General features: G+C 43.0%; 1 pseudogene across 1 annotated transcript; it reads left to right on the forward strand.

Annotated features, from left to right (window-relative positions):
- Positions 1-13,470: 13,470 nt before the first annotated feature.
- Positions 13,471-14,403, forward strand: LOC310997272 (odorant receptor 131-2-like; annotated as a pseudogene). The gene has a single exon. The product of its transcript is annotated as an odorant receptor 131-2-like (transcript).
- The last annotated feature ends 8,002 nt before the right edge of the window (positions 14,404-22,405 follow it).

Genomic DNA, 22,405 nt, shown 5'->3' on the forward strand with positions numbered 1-22,405 from the left:
CAAAAGAGTGCCATTTCTGTCCCCAGCATATTAAATGTATAAAAACATGTAATAATATAATATAAATTGCATTTAATTAATAAACAAAGCACCATACACATGAATCACTGTAGAAATTAAAGATATATAATTTTTAATGACTATAAAAAGGCTTTCAAAGCACTGAAACATAGCCTTTGTTGCATGTCCCCAGAGCCAAACGCTATAGTTTACCACAATGCATTATGAATAAAATCCTTCTAAAATCTCATTTTTTTTGCATATTAGTGTGACTTTATATTATATCTACACTTATATAACATTTTTTAAATTAAAACCTAATTATATTTTGGTTAAAATTCACATTTTAGTCCCGTCCCCAGGTTTTCACTCAGTGCTGCGAACTGCCAGTGAGGAGAAGAGCATACAGAGTGTCCCCACAAAAGCAAACCGTCATTGAGGAGCAGGTCCAGAAGATGCTCAACGATGGAGTGATTGAGCCATCTACATCGGCCTGGGCGTCCCGCGTGGTGTTGGTACAGAGGAAGGACCAAACTTCCCGCTTTTGTGTGGACTATTGGGGACTTAACGCCAAAACACACCACGACGCGTATCCCATGCCCCTGGTGCACGAGATCCTCGAGTCCCTTCAAGGTGCCCGGTACTTCAGCTCGTTGGATCTCAAAAGTGGGTACTGGCAAGTGACAATGGATGAGGAAAGTGTAAGACAGTCAGACCCCCACCCTGAAATGTTGTCTCTGAAACAATGGAAGTTTTACCTCAGCCTGGATGTAACCTCTTTGTGTATTTACACCTTTTGGTTATTAGTGATTGAATCAATTATCTTTGTTAGAGTTTCACCATTTGATGACTGTCTCTAATCACTCAAGTGTCTCAGTGCGAGAAGTACAAAGGTGTAGGTGATTCATTGTCATAGTATGAAAAGACCCCCTGATGATCAAAGGTCTCCAGATGCGAATGGTATCTCCATGCAAAGTCCCAATTGTTATGTGAATTAGAGGTGTTCCTGTTCTGGTTGGATATTTAAGGGAAAGAGCAAGAACCTCACTTTGAGTTGATCTGCTTACCAGAGCTCCCACACATCGAGTGTGTTGCATTATCTGTTTCTTAAGTATTGTTACTATTTGCTATAGTTTGTTCATTTTGTACATCACAATAAACTGGAATGTTAACCCTTCATTTCTAATATTGCCTTATTGAGACTTTGTTCTAAATAATTAAGAATCTGTTATTGGATATTTATTTGGTCTTTAGTTATATGGTAAGTTTCATTTGGTAACATTCATACCCTTAACCTCTGAGTTGAATAGAAAAGATTGAGTATCATGTCCTTTAACCATTGAGTTATACTTGATGACCTCTGAATATCTCAACCTAGGTGTCTGGGCTGTTCTTCTATGTTAAGAAGGTCACTGAATAGTTTGTCTATATCTGCCATCCCTGAACTAAGTTAGTCTAAAAGATCTTAGTTATATGGTAAGTTTCACTAGGCACTATTCACACCCTTAACCTCTGAGTTGGGCAGATAAGATTGAGTATCATGTTATTATACCTCTGAATACTTCAACCCAGTCATCAGGGCTATTCTTCTATGTTAAGAAGGTCACTGAGTGGTTTTAATAATCTATACCATCACTGAACTAAGATTGATTCCAGATTTCTTAACAATAGAATTGATTCTTAAAATATTTATATTTTAAATGATTGATTAACTTTTAACTTTTAAAGAGTAAAGTTATTTTTAAATGGAGTCAGATTAAACGAGTATTTACTTTACTTTATTTTGAAAACCTCATCTTAACACTGGAAAGACAAAACACGTATTGGGGAGATATTGTTAAATATTGATGAATATTTCCTCCCCTACAAAAGCAAACAAAAGACAGCCATGATCACACAAATTGGCCTCTTTCAGTTCCGGGTTATGCCATTTGGGCTGATGAACGCAGGAGCCACCTTCCAGCGGCTGATGAAGAAGGGTCCAGGAGGAGCTAAAGGGCAGGATCTGCTTTGTCTATATAGACGACATTATCGTCTTTTCCAGGACCCCGGCGCAACACCTGCAGGACCTGGAGGCAGTGATCCAGAGGTTGCACCAGGCCAACCTGACTCTCAATGTTTAAAAATGCCACTTGCTCCGAAGTCAACTCACCTTCCCGGGGCATGTAATCAAGGGGTGAAGGTGGACCCAGAGAAGGTCAAGGCCATAACGGCGTTCCCCGTCCCCACAGATCTGAAGGGCCTCCAAAGGTTCCTGGACATGGTGGGGTGGTATAACAAGTTCATATCCAGACTGGCTGACCTCATCGCCCCACTTAACAACCTCAAGAAAAAGGGGGTGCCCTGGGGGTGGTCGTCACAATGTCAATGTGCTTTTGACCATCTCAAAGTTGTGCTGCTCTCGCCACCTGTCTTAGCTCAACCGCGACCACACCTGGGATTTCAGGTGCACTGTGACTCAAGTGACATCGGCCTGGGGGCGGTCCTGGCACAAACCAGAGGATGGTGAGGAACAGGTGATAGCCTTTGCTTCTCGGGCTCTCCATGGTGCTGAGCTAATGTACTCGACTTCAGAGAAGGATTGCCTGGCGGTAGTATGGGCTGTAGAGAAGTGGCGCTATTACCTGGAGGGAGAAATGTTTGATGTTTACACCGACCACAGCGCTTTGGCTTGGGCCTTCAACTGTCCAAAGACATCTTCCCGTCTTACAAGATGGACCCTGAGGCTACAGGCATTAACCTTCTGGGTGCATTACAAGAAGGGCTGGTGCAATGTCGTTCTGGACGCCCTGTCCCAGGCACCACCAGTGGAGGAGGGCAGTGTTTGTGTGGCGGTCGCTAAGACCTATTGGGCCGATCTCCCCAGTTCCCTCCAGGACATTGCAGCGGCACAGCTGTCCGATGCCATATGCCAAGAGCCTGACAGCCAGCCCCGCCCTGGACGCATACACTTCCAGCGCCAGCAGGGGGTGCTATATCGGGGTGTTCCTTCAAGGCATGGCGGATTTAACTACCAGCTGGTCGTTTCGGCAGCTATGGTGGCGAGGTTCCTCACCTATTTCCATGACAGCCCATTCGGAGGTCACTTAGGGAGAATGAAGACCCTGCTGAAGATCCTGGAAGTGGCCTGGTGGCCCAGCGTGCGTGCAGATGTCTGGGGTCATGTCCAGGGCTGTCACACCTGCCAGCAGTATAAGGGCTCCAACACCAAGCCGACTGGGCTCCTCCAGACCCCAGACGTCACTGCACTGGGGGAGATGATAGGAGTGGACTTCATGGGCGCTTTTCCATTCAGCAGAGCCCGGAATTCAGTTCTGATGGTGGTAGTGGACTATTACACCAAGTGGGTCGAACTCTTTGCGCTACGGGACGCTAAGACACCAAAGGTCTGTCGGATTTTCTGGAATGACATTTTCTCCCGCTGGGGGGTCCCCACTTATCTGGTGTCGGACCGAGGACTGCAGTTCACCAGCCGACTGTTGTCAGGTTTGTGTGATGCATGGGGGGTGACTCAGAAACTCATAACAGCCTACCATCCTCAGACCAACCTCAGGGAAAGGGTCAATCTGACGCTAAAGACGATGATCGCCTCATACGTGGGGGACCAACATCAGGACTGGGACCAGTGGCTGCCAGAGTTCCAGTTGGCTATCAACACGGCGGTGCACGAGACCACCAACCACTGCCTGCATCCCCACCCCCCCTTCCCCCAGCTGTTAAACCGGCCTGCGCTCCCCTCCTATGAACCAGTCTGCCATCCAGTCCTCCCATTAAGCTGGCCTGCTCTCCCTGCCTCCCTTGCCTACAAGAAGCTTCCTTCTTCAGCTAAACTGTTTTCTTGTTTATAACAACTTCTATTGCACGTCTGTCCGTCCTGGGTGAGGGATCCTTCCTCTGTTGCTAACTCTGAGGTTTCTCTGATTTTTGCTGCTGAACAGTGCCCCCCCCTCACATGGACGTAACCACACCCCACCTTACAACAACTGTGAACTGATCTCTGCATTGTTGCAACACACACAACACTACCTCTGACCATGTTCTCTGTTTCTGATGCCCCTGTTTTTTGTCTTTTTTGTTTACATTCCATGCCCCCCCCCCCCCCCCCCCTCTTCTCTCCCCCCTCATATGGTATGGACAGTAACCACACCCCACCTTACAATAACTGTGAACGGGCCTTTGCATTGCTGCAACACACACTACACTACCTCTGACCATGTCTCTGTTTCTGGTGCCCCTGTTTTGTCCTTTTTTTTTTCGTGTACATGTCATGCCCGTGGGATCCTGCACCACTGCACATTTTGCACTATGCACTTTTTACACTATGTAAGGTTGTATGCTCCACCAGAATTTCGTTGTTATTTATGACAATGACAAATAAATGATTGATTGATTGATTGATTGATTGATTGATTGATTGATTGATTGATTGATTGATTGATTGATTGATTGATTGATTGATTAACATAGTTGAGCTAGAAATCCTACATAGTTCCTCTTTGATAATTTGTGTATATTCCAATAAAGAACACTGTGCACTACATGGTGATATGACATAATATATCTCTGACTTCTAATAAAAATATTTTTCACTGTAACAATTGAACGCTAATGCTCACCACTCATAGCCTCAAGACTCATGACTGACTTGCCGGTATGGACCAAGAAATTGGAATATTGTAAAAGAAGAATTGAAGAGTTCATTTGCAAAAACAGATAAACGCCATTTTGGCAAAAAATGAGTTAAGGCTGGTAATTTACTCTTTGTATGGCGCTGTTTTCAAAGCCCTAATCCGTTATAGTGTTATACCCAATATTTACTGTTGGAAACTCGGTCAAAGTTCATGTTTTGTAGCAGAAACGTCATACGCCACATCCGTTTCTTAGCGGAAGCCGATATCTCCATTGAGCCAATCAGCGCAGCGCATTTAGATCACGTGACAGCAAGATGGCGGAGCTGGCTTTCTAACCTCTGAAAAAGTTTTTCCCCGGCAAAAAAACACAATTTTTCGTGGATTAAACAATGGAAAACTTTGATGAAGCGGAAGAGGCCGTTAAATTGTCGTCACAGGGAAAAAAGAGGAAGCGAAAACCCGGTGATTATAGCCGTAACGTAGAAAAAAAGGCCCGGCACAGTGGAGGAGCGCCGAGTGTTGTTTGTGCGCACAACACAGTGAATGTCTGTCAGGCGGCGAAGTTGTCTACAGAAGAAATCGCCTACATACATAAAACCCTGTATTCGACTTCAAGCAAGGAAAAGCAAGATGCTACGCTGCTGTCTTACATGGATATCGGACCCATTCAACGCAGAAGACCAAAGGTGGAAGAACCCTCTCAACAGAAAACCAGAGAAATTACTGTGAAGTACTCTGTGCTGAACCAAGAACAAGAGCGAATCCCAGTCTGCAAAGCGTCGTTTATGAGTCTGTTTTGTGAGTATTTCATGTAATAACTATAAAACATTTATGATATAAAGTAGGCTATGGTGATAAATATAGGCTACAGTCATAATGAGACAAAGTCAGAATAGCAGTAGTAATTAAAGGGAAACAAGTCGGGTCGCTTTTCCGCTGCGTCCATGTGCATTGTTTACAACGGAGCCGGGGCGAAAAATCAATCCATGTAACTTAGCGGTGGATAAGGTTAGCCTATATAACATACGATGTGTATTACTGTGTTGTAAACTGTCATATACAGAAGATTACTGGTTACGGAGCACGTTTGTATCGTTTAACCACATACGGCAAGGCAATTTTATTTGTATAGCCCGTTTTTACAAACAGGAGGGTTTTACATCCCATCACAACAACATCCTCTGCCCTTAGACCCTCACATTGACTGAGGAAAAACTCCATAGAAAACCCTTTTAACAGGGAAAACCAGGAAAAAGCTCAGGGTGAGCAACAGAGGAGGGATCCCTCACCCAGGACGGACAGACGTGCAATAGATGTTGACAAGAAAACAGTTTATAACACAGAATGTGGGAAACATGGAAATATTAACAACAGCTGAAGGAGGAAGCTTCTGGTAGGCAAGGGAGGCAGGGAGAGCAGACCAGCTTAATGGGAACTGGTAATATTTTTGTTTTGCCCATAGCAAGAATCTAATAAGAGTCTGTTGCAAGGACATATTGGTAGAACTGCCTTGAGTAGTAAGCCTGCCCAATGGGTGACTTTGGCAGCACCATGTTTTGCTTCATGGCAAATGATATTGTGAAAGATTCACTCACATCGTTAAGAAGATAATAAAATCTGCGTCCTTCGTGCCTATGTAACATCAATACTGCAGATTCCTTCCGTTTTTTCTCATCTGAGATTTCTGGGTCTTTCAGTCTCAGTCGGAACTTAATGCAAGTGCTGCACACATCTTTTGTGTGCAAAACAATGGTTGATAGATTTATTCTGTGATTGTAGGTGTCAAGAAAGATCGCCTCTGCAACATAGCTAAGTTCTGGAGAGAGAATGGGGTGCCGATGCCAGAACGTCGTGGAGGTGCAAGAAAGCCAGAGGAAAGAGCTGCAAAGAGGGAGGTAGTGAGAGACCACATAAAGACGTTTACATGCAGAGCGAGCCATTATGCTCGCCGTGGTGCACCTGGCAGAAAGTACCTTCCGGTGGATTTGAACGTTAAAAAAATGCACGAACTGTTCCGGTGCCAAAACGAGGAGCAGATCTCCTACGCGTTACAGCATTTTTGTATATGACTTCAACTTGGGTTTTGGACACCCATCAAAAGATGTGTGCAGCACTTGCATTAAGTTCCGACTGAGACTTAAAGACCCAGAAATCACAGATGAGGAGAAAAGGAAGGAATCTGCCCTGTTCATGCTACATAGGCGCAAAGGACGCAGATTCTATGATCTCCTTAATGCGGTGGGTGAATCCTTTACGATATCATTTGATATGATGCAGAACATGGTGCTGCCAAAGTCACCCATTGGGCAGGCGTATTACTCCAGGCAGCTCTACCAGTATGTGTTCAGTATTGTTCGCCATCGTGGTCAGGATCAAAGTCAAAGAAAAGAGGACGTTCATCTCTACACGTGGTTGGAGAGTCAGAATAAGAAAGACAGCAACATGATAGCGTCTGCTTTACAGCATTATTTAGGCAGTGTTGCTTGTGATGAACTATCTGAGTATAAAGAGCTAAGACTCTTTTCAGATTCTTGCTATGGGCAAAACAAAAATATGAGTGTACTGGCAATGCTCTTTGCCCTGAGAAAGCGCAAGTTTAAGGACTTAAAAATGGCATATACCTTTCCTGTCCGCGGCCATAGTTTCATGCCCCCTGACCGCGTCTTTGGCCGTTTGGAGCAAGACATTAAAAAAAGGGAAACTGTACTGCTACCATCCGAATATGTGGACATTATGCACAAACATGGAAATGTCCATGTTTATGGATAACACTGGCAATGCCATGACTTCAAAACTGCAGCAGCTAAACACTGTTCTTCCTCTCGCTCATTTAAAATCAGTGCTGCCAAGGTACTTGAAATCAATGGTGACGGGGTGGGTTTTAAGCAGTTTTACGGGGGTAGCTTCTGTTACCATTCTCTTTTGAAACGTGGTAAGACATGGGGAACCTTCAAACCAGCGCTTGCGCCAGCAGTAAACTGTGTAAAAAAGGCAAAAACAAATGATGTCCTTAAACTGCTAAGTGAGCTTGGGGTTAGCAAAACAGTCCACACATTTTATGAGGATGCCTTGGCTGACGCAGGACATGATGTGGGCAGACAGGACTTAGAGGAAAGCAGTGCTGAGGAGGAATAAGGCTATCTGAGTTATGCTGCAGATTACACTGAATATTACGCAGTACTAAATGTGTAATACTTGGTTAAAAACCAAAGGATAATAGTGTGAAACACTAAACAAAGAGCAGCACTTAAAGCAGAAGTGAGTGATCCGGTCGTTTTCGCTAATGCTGCGTTCCAGGCAGGCTTTTGAAATCGTAAATTACAGCTTCAAGTCACAACTTACGACTTTGTAGCGTTCCAGGCAACCCACTCGTGTTTTTCCGACCTGTTTTACCGGTGAAAGTCACTATAACGGCCACTCGTAACTTCCGACCGGTGAACTCGTACCAGATCGAACTGGTACCACTTCACGGTCGGAAAAATACGAGTTTCCTTGAACGCACCATAACAGTCCTCGTCGCTACGTCACCACATTCACGGCGTTCCTTGGCTGCACACACAGCCCTGCATGCCGTTCTCTCTCCTCATTGGATAAAAACTGTAGGATACGATAAATGTTTTCTCTTCGGCTCAGAGCAGAGCAGAGGGACTGAGAGACCCGTGTTTCAGTCCAAACACTCTATGTAAGTGATTGCTGTCGGAAGATATAACTATTTAAGACTTATATTAACACAAATATATCACTCACTTCTGCTTTAAAACAGTGTAGCATTGACTACTGAATTGCACTACAAAGAGCTGTGCAGTTTGAACCTTGTAGCTTTTTTTTTTTTTTTTTTTTTTTTTTTTTTTTTAATTTTTATTAGTAACACTGAGTAATATCAAATAGCAACACTGACACATAAATGTAAAATACTGCAAAATGTCTATGCTCAGTCCATCATTACCTGTTTATGATGGTTTTCCCCCCTGGTGTTCTGTTTACAGTAACAGTTTGCAAGTTTGCTGCATATTGAAGTTGAACCTCATCTGTTTCTTTTATGATAAGCACTGAAACTCTGAATACTTTGAATACTGACTATCGAATGCTGAATACAAAAAAAAGCCACATTTTGATGGCTTATGAAAGTTCTTGGGTTGTTTTTGAGATTTCTGGTAGTATTATAACTGAAATTAGTTTGAACTTTACATGTTGTACATGAGTTGTTTTTTTTAGCACCTTCCTCACTTGTTGTATAATGAATGAATGAATGAATGAATTTATTTATTTATTTATCTATTTATGAGTCATTATAAACAAACAATAGCCACATGTTGATGGCTTTCCTCGCTTGTTGTATGATGAATTAATGAATTTATTTATTTGTTTGTTTGTTTATTTATCTTTCTATTTATTTATTTTATTTATGAGTAATTTAAAAAAAGCCACATGTTGATGGCTTATCAACGTTATCAACTTGGGTTTGTGTTTGAGATTTCTGGTTGAAATTAGTCTAAACTTTACATGATCTGCATGAGTGTTTTTTTAGCACTTTCCTCGCTTGTTGTATGATGAATTAATTAATTTGTTTGTTTGTTTATTTATTTATTTATTTATTTAATTTATTTATGAGTAATTAAAAAACAAACAAATAGCCACATGTTGATGGCTTATCAAAGTTCTTTGGGTTTGTGTTTAAGATTTCTGGTAGCGTTGAAATTAGTCTGAACTTTACATGTTGTAAATGAGTTTGTTTGTTTCTTTGTTGTTTTTTAGCACTTTCCTTGCTTGGTTTATGATGAATAAATGTATCTATTTCATTTATTTATGAGTAATTTATTATATTATCTGCTTTTGCCCCAAAAACTAAAATATAAATGAAAAAAAAGGGTTTTCAATAAAGGGTTATTTTTTGAAATACCTCCATTTTATTATTTCATTCCTCCTGCGCCCTAAGTGGCCTTAGTTTTATTGATAATTTTAACCTGTTCTGGAACCGCGCCGTCTTTTACAGCGCTGACGGAATTCACCCCTCCAGGCTGGGCAGCAGGGTGCTAACTGACAACATCCGTCACGCTGTTCAACACGCGTGTGTCCCCTCGTCCGTCAGTAAGTGACGTCAACAGAACAACAACTTCGAGACTGAGGGTTCCGCCCCCACACCTGACTCTTCTTCCCCCTCGTCTTCCTCTGTGTCCTCCCGCTGCAATAACAGTTTCACTATCGCCCCCAACAGGCCACCGCCGACATTGCACTCTGTTTCAACACTCTCTTGCTTCAATGTCCAGGACAGCACTGTCACCCCCCACACTGTTTTTGACTGCCCAGATGGTCCTGCCTTAAACACATCAGCAGATCACTGTCCACCAGTATCCCTCTCATCCATTCCAATCATAATTAAAAACAGACCACCGCCACCCAAGTACTGTTCTGTCAATACTTCTAAAGGTATCAGTTACCAGAACCTTCGCCCACTGCAAAAAGCACCCGGGACAATTGATGGCACTATCCCCGATCTACACTCTCACGTCTCTCTAAACATGGCCTTAATTAATGCTAGGTCGCTAACAAATAAGACCTTCTTATTGAAGGATTTTTTCTCCTCCCGTGATCTACAGATGATGTTTATCACAGAGACCTGGGTAAAAGATGGTGAGTCTGTATGTTTTTCTGAGCTTCTCCCTCCTGACTGTAACTTTTTCAGTACCCCACGTACAACCAGTAAAGGAGGTGGGACGGCTTGTGTGTATAAATCTAGCTTTCACTGCAAACAAATTCCACATATCACTCAATCTAGTTTCGAGTTGCAGCTCATTGAGCTGAACTCATCTCCTCCTGTGGTACTTGCATTAATTTATCGACCCCCAAAATATAATAAGAATTTTATTCAGGATTTTGAAAATCTCCTGTCAAATATTCTTGTGACATACGATAGGTGCCTGATCATAGGAGATCTGAATATCCATGTTTGTTGTAGAGATAAACCAATGGTGAAGGAGTTTCTCTCTGTCGTTGATTCCTTTGAATTTATACAGTGGGTCTCTGGCCCAACACATGAAAAAGGGCATACACTTGATTTGGTGTTGTCCTATGGCCTTTCTGTCAGTATAAATGAAATCTGTAATAGTGCCTGCATTTCGGATCATTTTCCTGTTATGTTTTCTACTACGATTCCCTTCTCTGCTGCTTCTACTCATCCACCAATTAATCGATTCCGGGTTATAAACTCAGATACTTCTCTGAAATTCTGCGCCACCTTTGAGGATTTTGTAAATTCATCTTTGAATAAGTGCAGCACTCTCTGTCCCGAGGAACTTGTAACTCTCTTTATCTCTAAATGCACTACCATACTGGATTCCATCGCCCCATTTCGAACTAGAAGCTCTAAGACCCAGTCCGAACCCTGGATTAATGATTCCATCCGTTCTCTCAGGCGTTCTTGCAGGCGCGCTGAGAGGAAATGGAAAAAGGATAAATTACAGGTGTCATATGGTATACTGCGAGACTGTCTTCAAGAGTACCAGAAAGCAATGAAAGTTGCAAAAACTACTTATTTTTCCAACCTTGTGTCTAGTAACATTAATAGGCCTAAAGCTCTCTTTAATGTTCTAGAATCCATTGTCAACCCTTGTAATAGTGACCCGATAACACCTACTCCTGCTCTCTGTGATAGTTTTATTAACTTCTTTGTTGACAAAATCTCTGCTTTGCGATCAGTCTCACCTGTTGCTTCCCCTAACCCCTCTGAGCCTCACTTTTGCTCAGCTGTTTTTAACCAGTTTGAGCTGATATCAATAGAAGAGCTGTCAGATGTTGTTAAAGAGCTTCGCCCCACAAACTGCCCATCTGACTGTATTCCCTCTCGCCTTTTTAAGAATGTTTTTAATTCTACTGGCTCTTTTATCTTGAGGTTAGTCCATGCTTGTTTCAGCTCAGGGTGTTTCCCAGCATCTTTGAAACATGCTATAGTACAGCCACTTATTAAAAAACCTAACCTCGACCCCACTGTTCTCTCTAATTTCGGACCCATCTCCAAACTTTCATTTTTATCCAAAGTGCTAGAGAAGGTAATGGCTAACCAGCTATCGTCATTTTTGGAGGAGAACAACATCTCTGAAAAGTTTCAGTCCGGCTTCAGGTCTCGTCATAGCTGTGAAACTGCCCTGCTGAAAGTATTTAATGACATTGCCTTAACTTTAGATTCAGGATGCCCAGCAATGCTAATGACTCTGGACTTGACAGCAGCATTTGATACTGTAGACCATGCGACACTGTTGTCACGTTTAGAGCATCATGTGGGTATTAAAGGGACAGCCCTCTTGCTGATTAAGTCATATTTGAGTGATAGGAGTTTTTCTGTTCAGATAGGCAGTTTTTCTTCTATCGTGGCCCCCCTCACGTGTGGAGTACCCCAGGGGTCGATTTTAGGCCCCCTGTTATTTTCTCTGTATATGTTGCCTCTGGGATCTATCTTCCGTAAGCACAATATAGCCTTCCATTGTTATGCGGATGATGTGCAGATCTACCTCCCTCTCCGGCTGTACGCCAAGGACCCACTGAAACCTCTCTTAGCTTGTCTTGCCGACATTAAGAGTTGGATGAGCCTCAGCCAACTTAACCTCAATGACAGTAAAACTGAGGTAACTGTTTTTGGCCTTCCTGAAGGCTGTTTAAATTCATTTGATGGACAGGATCTCCTTGCTTTTAAAACCACCCCCTTTATAAAAAGCCTTGGTGTAACTTTTGATTCCAACCTTGATTTTAAAAAACAAATCAGCACAGTGGTAAAAGGATCTTTTTATCAACTTCGTACTCTCTCTAAAGTCAAGCCCTATTTATCTTTTAATGACCTGGAAAGTGTCATCCATGCTTTTATATCCTGCAAACTTGATTACTGTAACTCCCTTTATGTTGGTCTAGACCACAGCTCCCTTCGCCGCCTGCAGCTGGTACAGAATGCCGCTGCTCGCCTTTTGACTGGTACCAAAAAAAGGAAACACATCACCCCTGTTCTGGCTTCCCTCCACTGGCTTCCCATCCGTTTTAGAATTGACTTTAAAGTGTTATTAATTGTTTTTAAAATTTTAACCGGCCTGGCCCCACTATATCTTAAAGAACTCATACAAGTCCGATATCCAGCTAGAGCTCTGCGTTCATCTGGAGAACCGTTGCTGGATATACCTCGAACAAAATTAAAAACCAAAGGTGACCGAGCCTTCTCAGTAGCTGCCCCCAAGCTCTGGAACAGCCTGCCACTACATATTAGACTTGCAGGATCAGTGGAGAGGTTCAAGTCCGCCTTAAAGACTTATCTTTTTTCCCTGGCTTTCGGATCATGATTGAATTGTTGTGTTGTGTTCTATTTCTGAATGTATATTGATATGTGTGTGTGAATTGTTATGTATTTTTTGTCTTTTTACTTCTGCGCTGTAAAGCACTTTGGCTGACCGTGACAAGTCTTTTTAAACGTGCTATACAAATAAATTGAACTTGAACTTGAACTTGAACTAGTCAAACCCACTCAACTTTGGTTTGACTCATATCACTTGTAGACAATTATGAAAAAACTAATTTTTTGAAAATTTATAAAAACGGAGTTATCTGTTTTTGCAAATGAACTCTTCAATTGCATCATCAATTACAAACATAACTGAGTAACACCCATGTGACACATGGTGTCACGTAGGTGTGAGGACTGAGCTCATAAAATCTGTGTGGGTCAAGAAGAGTATCCTTTTGTACTGCTGTTACATCAAATGGTAAATACAACTTGTCTAAAATGTACTCAAATCAGTCTCAGACCAACATCACTGTTGGACTGCAATATGAAGGATTAATGGCGTTAGTGTTGTTTTCTCTTATGTCTACAGTACCATCCTGTGTGTTTCTCTTCATTAATGGGACTTTGTTATTCACCTTGAGGAGTAAACCAGTTTTCTGTGAGACCTCTCGGTATATTCTTCTGTATAACCTACTTTTTGCAGATACTATAAACTTGGCTCTGAGTCAGTTACTGTACCTTATTGCTGCTTTTAGAGTAAGGCTGACATATCCTGTATGTGGTATTCTTGTTATGCTCTCCAACATTACAATTGAAATCTCTCCTCTAACACTGGTGGTGATGTCTTTGGAGAGATATGTAGCTGTGTGTTACCCACTGAGGCATGCAACTATTATCACCATCAAAAACACAGGAGTGGCCATCATTGTGGTTTGGACCTTCAGTTCACTAAGTGTCCTCACTCGGGTTTTTTTGCTGTTGAATTTTCCATTTGAGGAACTAGAGACTCTTCAGATGAAGGACTTTTGTGGCAAAGAAAGCATGTTGCTTGATCCAATGTCTGATCTTTACGACAGAGGCTTCACTTACTTTTTGTTTGCTCTAGGTGGTGTGACAGTCATTTACTCCTATATTGGTGTGATGGTAGCAGCCAGGTCAGCCTCTACAGACAAAGCTTCAGCCAGAAAGGCTCGTAACACACTGCTGCTGCATCTGGTACAGCTGGGCCTCAGTCTCTCATCAACTATACAAAACCCCTTAATTATAGCTATGTCAAAGGTCCTAGACAGATAAACTATTGTGCGCATACAAATTGTCCTTTATGTGTGTGTTATAATCTTTCCAAGATGTCTGAGTGCTCTAATCTATGGCATCAGAGATCAGAAAATCAGACCTGTCCTTATGTATCATCTCTGCTGTCAGTGGAAACCCTCACCTTCTCTGTCAGAAGCCTCAAACAAGGCAAAAATCAGCATACTCATATTCATACATAACTTCATAGACAAACACTGACTTTGACAAAATCTGGGTTTCTTTCATGCTACTCATGAACTGCAGTACATGAACTGAATCTGGATAGGTTTGATAGTTCTGAGTAACAGTGATGTATTTGCTGAGAAATTTGACTGAACATGCAGGACATAGTATTAATATGTAGGAAAGGCAAGGCAATTTTATTAGTGTAGCCCAAATAGTTTGTCTCAAAAGGCTTTACAAAGCTACAACATCCTCTGACATGACATATTTGAAAATGGAAAAATTCAATATACACTATTTATAATTACTTGAACAAACGCAAATGTCTGCAATTACTGACTGAAACTGCGGGACAGAATGCTGAAATACCTAAAGCATGTTTGTAGGAAGTGAGAACACTAGTGTTGTATATTGATGTGTTGATGAGAAGAAGTGATCACCGCTGATGTCTTTTCTTGCATTTAAAAAGAGTTTATTACAAGAAAGAACAATTTCACAAAAAAAAAGCTGAATCCTAGAGAATCTCTGGGGCCAATGTGAGATCTCTGTGACCCTCAGTCTGAAAGACCCACTTTTTATGTCATTCTATCCCCAGAATCCCTCCTTCTCCTGACAGAGAGATGCTACTGTCCAGATGGTCAAAAGACCTCTGACCTAACTTTCAGCCTTTAGGCTAAAGAAAAATAGAGTATCCTATATCCCAAAAAACCTTACCCCCACAGGAAAAGGGAGAAAAACAAGGAACACATTGATCAGGACACATTCCACAAAACAGGCAAGATACAAGACACATTTCACAAGACAAAGAAGATCACAAATTAAACAAGACTTTGAATCAGTCATTACCTTCATCTATTAGACTACTAAACAACTAATCTAATATCTTTATATATGCTCGTAAGTGTATGTGCGTGCCTTTCTCTTAACATTTGTATTTATTCTGTTTGAATATAAACTGTTGCTCTTCACAAATGAAGTTCCTAACCTTCTTCAAATTTAATTTGAACTGAACTGAATTGAGTTGAGGATAATTTACCACACCAGCATTACAGCCTGTTGGTTTAGAGCTATTATGAACTGTAAAAATTAAAATATATGGACTTGTGCATGTATACTAAACTGCAGAGAAACCAGAAGGGTAATTCAGGCCTTCTTCTGTACCAGCAAGCTTCTGAGTAACCTCACATAATTCATAATATCATTTTATTGTTTGAGATTATGCAAGAAGCAAGATCACCATAGTCATTTTAAAATTGTTCATTATAAATGCCAACGCTGCTATTAATCACCTGCAGTAGATACCAAATGTGGTTGTTTACATCTAGGTATCAGGCTTTCCTGAGCCGTTTGAAGGAGTAATGATATTCAGACAGCTTGTTCCACAGGGGTCAGAAAGGCTGTCTAATACGTGATGTGGTTGAGGATGTGGGTTTAAAGTGTCTATTCAAACCCCCCAAATTATGATTTCCACAAACGACTTTGATATATTGACATGCTGCCCAGTACAATGCTCTCAAAACCAAAAATATTTTGAGTATCAGATATAAACATGAAGGGTCATGATGTTAAGAGATGCAATGTGTATATGTTGCACACTACACTACTACAGTACATTGACAATAAAGCTCATGAATCTTGAATCACTACATGCAAATATCCACATAAAATCACTATGTAAACTAATTGTTAATTAAGAGTGCAGAATGGAATATCAGTACAAATTTAAAGGCATAGTTGTAGGAAGTGAAAACGCTACGATAATGTCCTGTCGGTTGACAGCAATTTATATACAATCACGGTGTGATTATCTGCCTACGACCGGCTGATATACAGTACAACAGCACTCCCTCTCGTGTGATATTGCTCCCTGTTTCATCCCGGATCAACTACAAAATTCTGCTACTCACTCATAAATGCATCCATGGACACGCACCTACTTACCTTCAAGAACTCATCACCCTAACAGTCCACCACCTGCACCCTCAGATCCATAAACACCCTGCTCCTCCAAGTCCCCAGCACCAGGCTCTCCACCATGGGAGACCGAGCTTTTGCATCACGCCTATGGAATAGCCTCCCAATTCAGCTGAGGGCTATTCAGAGCCTGGACTCTTTTAAAATAGGCCTGAAAACCTTTTGATTCAGAAAGGCCTATGATTGCTAATTACTAATATGATTCTTAACCTTGTCCTTTCGTTTTTAATGAGTATGTTTTGTCTCCTCCACCTTGTTTTTAACTTTTTAACTTTGTAGCACTTGGAGATCTTGTCTGATGAAAAGTGCATTAGAAATTAAATGTATTATGTTAATGTTGCTGGAATCATGGCATTATTGGAATGAACCTATCCTCAATATACTTCACTTTATTTAGCCTGTGATCTTTTTCCTTATATCTGTTTTAGAAAAGTAAACTAAAGGAAGTATTTTGCTCTTGATCATTATGTAGAACTAACAGTAAAGATACATGAAACACATCAACCCAAACACAGCCTCCTCCTTCCTTCCATTTTCTAAAGGAGGAGTACAATGTGAAGAGACAACCCCTTAACTTATTACATTGCTCACTTTTTGTTTAAAATGTTAATTCTTATTTAGTCATTATGGTTGTCATTAAAAGTTGTTCTAACACTTTCTTCAACAAAAATAATCAGTGAGACAAATTGTAAAGAGGCCAGCAATTTAATCAGTTGATCTAAATGAAGGGTTCCCTGCCACCGGGGACAGCCCTCCATTCAGAAACACCGCTGTTCCAAAACTCCCCCACTCCGAAATTGATTGATTAAAGTCCATATTTTTTCCTAACGCAAACACTGCCACCCACTCTCCGGCTGCACTCACACATTTCTGAAATTCGCTGAAATAAACGTTCAAGTCATTGTTTTTTTATTGCAAATATGTCAATGTCTTCATTTAATTGAGCGTAGCGTTAGTTCTGGCAGGCCACGACGTCAAGCTCTAACTGCATAGCTGTCATCGCCGGCGCAGATCAGCTGATGGCTCAGCTGACTCTGCGTGTCCGCTCCCTATTGGGAAATTGCATTCAGAGCGGGGTATTTAAACTGCTCTCGCCCCGCCCCTCCTTCCTGCTTCCTCTGCTGCTGGCACTTTCGCAAGCTCCCGCATGAAGAACATTTTGCTCGTTTTCGTATTTACCTTGTTGCTCCCGATGTCGTCGCCCCTCGTCCACGATGATGAAGACCCGTGGCAATCCGACGGCATCATGGTGGAGCCTCACCAAGTCTCTGAATCAGAGGAAGCCTCTCTCCGTCGAAGCTCTCGCCTAGCAGGAAAAGGTACCGGCCAAATCGCACCATCAATCGATGACTGGCCGATTCCTAAACTGTTGGAGTTCCTGTTCTGTAATGATGTTTCTGCTCCGGTCGGAGCGTCTCACCGGGAACTGTTTGCGCTGTTCCTGAACTGCGCTGGGTTTCCACCTGTAGTTCAGCGTCCTGTCTCCGCTCCTCCTGTCTCCGCTCCTTCTGCCTCTGCTCCTCGGAAAACGCAGTCAAAGCACAAACACTGGTCCCAGAACTCAGTAGTCGCTCTGACTCCAGCCGCTGCCCCGCCGGCCAAAAAAGCCAGAGTCCCGGCCACAGCAGTCGCCTCCTCAGCTCCGGCAAACGACGCCATCTTGGCAGCGCTGTCTTCCATTCAGTCTTCCCTTTCCAGCATGAATTCAAGGATCCAGACCTTAGAAGCCGCCGCCGTTCCATCCTCCAGCTCTGCGTTCCAGGCTGCCGTGTTTACATCCCGGGAACCTGCTGCTGCTGCTGCCTCTTCCTCGACGCAGGCCAGTGACGTCACTCCGGCGCCCCTCGACGGCATCTCTATCCCGCGCAGGATTCTGGGTAGTGCAGTCCCAATCTCCACCGGTGTGCCATTCTACCCTCCTGCTGCTGCCATCTCCTTCAATCTGAGAAACCAGATCCTTGCAGGTAATGATGTCAATTTAGTGAAAATCCTGCTGTGCTCGGATTTTAGTGACAAGCGTGTGGTAGATTGTGGTGATGTGTCTGTGATGCTAAAGGATAGTGACCCTAGACTTTCAAAGACCTTGACTCTAGCAGAATTTACTGTTGCTTTCGGTGTGTTCAGAGATGTAATCTGTGAGGTCTATCCATCCCGTCGAGCAGAATTGGACACCTATCTGGCCATCATTGCAGATCTTGCCTTAACATACGGTGGAACTTTGTTCTATGAATACCATAAATCATTCTCTGCCAAGGCCGCCATGTTCATTCAGAGGTTTAACCAAAGACTGGACTGGTCTGTAGTCGACCTGGCTCTAATCAGCAGGCATTGCACTGGTCGCCAAGCTCTCTCCTGCTCCATTTGTGGCTCTTTCTCGCACTCTCCCAATATGTGTCCCAAATCCGTGGCTATAGTCCATCCGCCGGCAGTCCCGCAATCCGATGAGACTAAGCTATTGTGGGGACAGTCATCCAAAGTCTGTGTGCCCCCGACGAACCCGCCTTGTGAGGAAGGAAAAGAAAAAATAAAACCTTCAACCCCAGTCAACGTGGCTGAGCTGGGCAAGGCTCTAAAGAAGCATCCAAACCGCTGCTTTGTCAATTATTTGCTAACCGGACTGGTTCAAGGATTCATGGCTGGTTTATTGTGGTTGCCTAAAGTGTCTTTTTCATGTAGCAATCTGCAGTCTGCTTTAAAAGAGCCTGAAGTTGTCGACACTCTGTTGGAAAAAGAAGTCAGGAAGGGTTTTATGATCGGTCCTCTGGATAAATCCCCTTTCCCTGTATCTCGCATCAACCCCATAGGTGTTGCTACCCGGAAATATTCTGATAAAAAGCGTCTCATTATAGATTTATCAGCTCCTCATCATGATGAAGTTCAAAGTATTAACAGTCTCATTCCACTCCCGCCGTTCTCTCTGTATTATGCCTCAATTGACGATGCCATTAAGCTCATCAAACAAGCAGGTAGAAGAGCATGGTTATCAAAGGCTGACATCACAGATGCGTTTAAAGTCATGCCTTTACACCCTTTCCAATGGCATCTGTTCGGCGTGGAATGGAGAGAGAAATTGTATTTTGCAGTTAGGCTCACCTTTGGGTGTCGCAGCAGTCCAAAAATCTTTGACACATTGTCCGAAGCTCTTTGCTGGATTCTCTTAAATAATTGCAAGCTGCCTTTCGTGCTTCACCTGTTAGACGATTTTTTGCTCGTAGATTATCCTCACGCCAAGCCAGACCACGCAATCACCACTCTTAAAGATACTTTCAAAAACCTGGGAGTCCCCTTATCTGAGGAGAAAACTTAAGGTCCACTTCGAGCCATCAAATTTCTAGGTATCAAATTAGACAGTGTCCTCATGCAAGCTTCCCTGCCTCTCGAGAAATTAAACCGCATCAGAGAAATCATGAAGGAACAGGCTTCAAAGTCCATTTCAAAAAGAGATCTGCTCTCCCTCCTAGGTCAGGAGGAAAATTATTTTCTTTTGTGACAATGAAGCAGCTGTCCACATTATCAACAAAGGGCGTTCCTCTATTCCATTTATTAACAGGTTTGTAAGACGCCTTACTTGGGCATCCGTGCTGGGCAACTTCATCATCCGCGCAGCGCACATTCCAGGATTGGATAATAAGATTGCTGATGCTCTGTCTCGATTTGAATTTCAGAAATTCCGCAGACTGTGTCCGGAAGCTGCAAGACCTCACCATAGGCGATGTAACAGTCCACAGTCACTACTTTTGTATCCTCTTAAAACATTCCAAAACTGACAGAGATAGAACGGGAACATCAGTCATCATTTCTCAAACTAACTCAGATTTTTGTCCATTGTCTTCCATGGTCCGCTATCTGAAAAGCCGTGCCCAAGCCAGCCCACAGGAGCCGCTGTTCGTCACGGAGAGAGGGGAGCCCCTGTCACGAGCCTGGTTCGCCTCTCGCCTCCGCCTCCTTTGCCAACTCTGCAGTCTCCCTCCAGAACGCTACACGCCTCATAGGAGCAGCTACGACAGCAGCAATGGTCGCTCCTGTGGCCACCCTGAAAGCTATGGGCAGATGGTCTTCTTCTGCTTTCAATCGTTGCGTCCTGGCAATAAAGCCATCCTAGATGCTCAAAAAGCCATGAGCCTCTCACTGTAAATTCTTGATATAATAAATATTCATTCATAGGCATGATTGGTTACGTCTATATTATTATATCATTATTATATTGTTATTACTATATTATTATATTATCATCGTTATTATTAAGAGGCAGCGTGTGGCTTATTCCCTATTAAATTGTATATAAATTATTTCCATCCTAGATAGCTTCCTGGCATCTCTTGTAGCAGAGGTTCCAGGATTTGCCGGTATGGTCGTTTTGGGGGTTTTCTTTGCTGCTGCGCTCCCTGCTTATGCCGTTCATGATGGCTCGTGAAGGGCAGGAAGGTGCTCTTCCTGCCTCAGGCTTTCCACGCAAGCGCGTGGAAGAGCAGGGGGTCCCAGAACAGTATCATACTGCCAAATAAAACTGTGCAAGTAAATAAAGATTATTTTGACAAAAGTGGTCCTGACTGAAATTGAGCGTAGCGTTAGTTCTGGCAGGCCACGACGTCAAGCTCTAACTGCATAGCTGTCATCGCCGGCGCAGATCAGCTGATGGCTCAGCTGACTCTGCGTGTCCGCTCCCTATTGGGAAATTGCATTCAGAGCGGGGTTTTTAAACTGCTCTCGCCCGACCCTCCTTCCTGCTTCCTCTGCTGCTGGCACTTTCGCAACCCACCTCCACCCCAGCTCCTCCTGTATTCATGTTGGTTGCTCTGCTCTGTCTGGGTTTTCTTTGCTGCTGCGCTCCCTGCTTATGCCGTTCATGATGGCGCGCGCAAGCGCGTGGAAGAGCAGGGGGTCCCAGAACAGTATCATACCGCCAAATAAAACTGTGCAAGTAAATAAAGATTATTTTGACAAAAGTGGTCCTGACTGAATTACGTATAATTTTGCTTGCAGCAAACACATTTAAAAGGTTGTGAAATCCTTTTACGTGCACTGTCCGTGGTGCTGAACTGGGTGACAGACAATGTAGGCTACTAGTCGGAGTGGAGCTGCGGCCTGTGATTGTTTGCACTCTGTGTTCTTGTGGCTTGTTTGCGAATCGCGTGAGCTGCTGCTCAGATACTGGGCAGGCCTGTCCTACTTGCTTTCTCCCCCACTCTGTTGTGGGAGATCTCCCACAGGGCAAAAGAAATACACCATTTTTTTCTCTCCCCCGCCCCACTCGAGTGCGGCTAAACCTGGCTTGAGCCCACTTCACCCAGGCACGAACCTGCTGCAGCCGCCTTCCTGTGGTTAATTATGCACATGATCTGTTTGACCCCACAAAGGAAAAAAGGATCAAAGGGCAGCCTCCGTTTCCTTTCTGATAGCGTCCGTCTGTCCATTCGTTTCGGAATGGAGGGTTTTCCCCCAAAAGCCTTTTCGGAATAGCGGGGTCTTTAGAAAGAATGAGGAATCCCGCCATTACGAAAATGGCACATTTTTACCATAATTACTAGGGTTAGGGTTACAGCTTCTGAGTAATTGTGATGGTTTAATAAATGACATGAGGGAGAAGAATGGAGGTTCTCTGCCACCTAGTGTCTCTTGGCTGAAAACCAACCTTGTAAGATCAGAGCCTCCGACCCAGTGTCCCTGCTCTCATCTCACCCCATAACCCATAATCTCTTCTTTATGAAAGATAAGACTACACAAATGTACACGTTGTAATATTGTATATGATATATACATTATGTACCACTCTATTGATTGTTTTCTTGCTGGCTTCGTTATGAACAAATGCACATGGCCAGGAGGGTTAGCAAAACAGTGACAGCAAACTTGGCTCAGAGTCAGTTTCTGAACCTAACTGCTATTTGTAGAATTTGGATGACTGTTATCATCTGTGGTATTCTCATCATGCTTGCCAATGCCACAGTGATGTTGAATTTCAAGTGAAAATGAATTTCGCTGTGGGGATTAATAAAGTAATTCTTCTTCTTATTAATCTTGTTATTTAACATCCCACACTGGTGGTGTTACCCAACCCGTTACC

This window comes from Trachurus trachurus (assembly GCF_905171665.1).
Source record: "Trachurus trachurus genome assembly, chromosome: 14".
NCBI lineage: Eukaryota > Metazoa > Chordata > Actinopteri > Carangiformes > Carangidae > Trachurus > Trachurus trachurus.